This window comes from Condylura cristata, unplaced genomic scaffold (genome assembly GCF_000260355.1).
Source record: "Condylura cristata isolate star-nosed mole 26May11 unplaced genomic scaffold, ConCri1.0 scaffold00012, whole genome shotgun sequence".
In the NCBI taxonomy this organism is placed as follows: domain Eukaryota; kingdom Metazoa; phylum Chordata; class Mammalia; order Eulipotyphla; family Talpidae; genus Condylura; species Condylura cristata.
Genome location: NW_004567113.1, coordinates 9133269 through 9136137, shown reverse-complemented (window position 1 = coordinate 9136137; position 2869 = coordinate 9133269).

Sequence of the window (2869 nt, the reverse complement as noted above, 5' to 3'; positions counted from 1 at the left end):
ATAAATAAATAAATCTTAAAAAAAATTATGAGATACATCCTCAAATGATGAAATATCTTATACCTCAGATCAAAAAGTGGCATCATATATAATAGAAACAAATACATTAGGACAGTCATTACCAATTAGCGTAGCATTTGGCGATATAAACTAATAAGATCTGTATACATAAGACCTGAAAAATAATTATATACCTTTATGCTCTTAATATCACACCTAGGAGACAGAGAATCAGGACTAAAAATCATAAATACCAAGTTCTCTAAGATAAACATATATACAAAAAAATACAAACTATATTTTTTATTTAAATTATATAGTGTCATTGAATACAGAAACAGAAAAAATAAAATATTTAACAGGAACTGTACCAAAACTAAACTAAGACAACTATGAAATACTGCTTTAAAATGTTTAAAATGGCTTGAACAAATGGAAAATATAATTTGTTCTCAGCTAGAACAATTCAATACAACAGGATGTCAATTTGCCTACTTATTCTGTAAGTATAATGTGATTCATAATTAAAGGTTCTTTTCCCTAGAGCTATGCAAGTTTATTCTAATTTGTATATGAAAAAAACAAACATATAATATGAAGGAAAATCCGGAAAAATAAAAGCAATTAGTCAGGACTACTCAGGTGAATTATTAAAAATCCGTAAGTTCTAATAACAGCACTGTTACAGACAAATGTATAGATTAAATAAAAAAGAATGGCAACTGCAGAAACAGACCCAAATTCATCTGGGAATTACTGCAGAACATCTAAGATCACTTGGGAAAATATGGACTTTTAAATAAATGATGAGTGATTGAATTCCACTTGAAAAAAAGATAAAGATGGATCTCTATCTTTCACCATACATCAACAGAGAAAACTGTAACAGCCCAGTCCAAATATACCAGAAGCATAAATTTAAATGGAAACTATAAAAAATATTGGACAAATACCTGATGTAATTACTTTGTAATCTGGATGCGGGACAAGTTTTTCTAAAGATGAGGAGACAATGCCTTGTCACCTGCTATAGACTAAATGTTTGTGCTCCCTCAAAATTCATATGTTAAAACCAAGACCCCAAAGTAAGGGCATCTGAAGGGCAGAGCTTTTCTGAAGGTCTTAGGTTACATGGGGACAATCCTCACTAAGGGAATCAGTTCATGGCCCCTTCTGTATGAGACGAAACATCTTTCTAGAAGATGACCTTCCATGGGGCTCTCCTGTTAGACACCAAATTTCCCACTGCCTTGAGAATGATGAGAAGCAAATACCAACTGCTTCTAAGGCATTGTTGTCGGAACAGACTGAAGCACCACCTACCTGATGGCCATCATTGGTCCAGTGTAAGAGATTCCAGATTCCTGATGTCCTTGCTTGTGGCACTTTATCATAGCCTATCACACAGCGAATGCCTTATCACTAGAGCCCCGGCGTGCTACAGAAGATAGCATCACATGCCGCATTGGCTCAATAGCAAGGGCATGAAAAAGTTCACCCTGAAATCACAGCCTACATTTTATCAGTCAGTATTCAGTTAGAACTTTTGAAACACACCCACAATTTGAACAAGAGGTATTTAAAATAAATAATTATTAACTAGACATAGGAAGTTAACAAAAGGGCTGTTCCAAACAGGAATAATTTGGAAAGAGGGGTTCTCTTTCCAAATCTGAGATTCAGAAATCATTAGAGAAACTGTAACAATAACCCAAGGAATGCCAGAGAAGTTTGTTTGTGTTATCCTGGGTCAGAGCTGGTCCATTATCTGGTCAGCTAAGGGCAAAAAGAACACTTCTTACTGGCGGGCCAGGAGACCAAAGCTAGCAAGAAAGAAAGCATGGAATAGCTGGTAGGAAACTACCAGCCAGGGTGCCAGCAAAACAGTTGGAGAGTGAGTGTCACTGTGCACATCTCCAGCGACCAATCCTTAGCAGGAGACTGTTGTTGCCTGTGTCCCACCAGCGCCCTCTATTGACAAAGCTTGTATTGTGCCAATTGCCAAAGCAAGTTCCTTCAACTCCAGGATTACTAAACAGGGCCAGCAATGATTTCATACACTGTTATTGGAATGTAGACTCGAAAGGAGCATGGCTTCCCAAAATATAAGGAATAAATCTACCCACAATCCTGCAATTCTGCTCCTTGGTATCTACCCAAAGAATGTAAAAAAAACTAACCCAAAGATATAAGCGCACTCCTAAATTCATAACAACGTCAATGTTTGGAAATAACCTACCTCTACCAAAATTAATGAGTGGATTTAAAAAGATGTAGATATTCACAATGGAGCAATAGTCCTGTATGGCAGGGAATGAAATCTTACCTTATGTAACAACACAGATGGATCTAGCAGGGATTATGCTAAGCAAAATAAGTAAGAATAGGAAAAACAAGTACTCATTTGGAACAAAAAGAAACAAAACAAAGAAACAGACAAAACTAAACCAAAACAAACCCTAAAGTCCTTACTGTAGAATTGGGGAGGGGGAGAGGAAGAGGGGGGGAGATGGGAAACCAAGGGCATAGGAGGCCAATTGGGGAAGGAAATGTGTGTCGTGGTGGTAGATATGGTGTGATAATGGACACAGAGAAGGTGTGCACCTCTCCCTCTGTGTCATAGACTGTGTTGTAAACCAATGTTACCTCACTTTAAAAAAAAATGCAATAGAAAAATGATAAATAATCAATATCTAATTTTAAAAATACTCATTTATGCATAAGAACTGGGGTACAGGCCAGAGGTGCAGGGGCAGTGAGAGGATTCACCAGACACAGAGTGGGGAGCAGAACAGGCCGACTGACAAAGTACACTGCTGAGGGGAGCAGCGGGTGTGTCAGGAGAGGTCTGCTGTGCCATGTGGGTCAC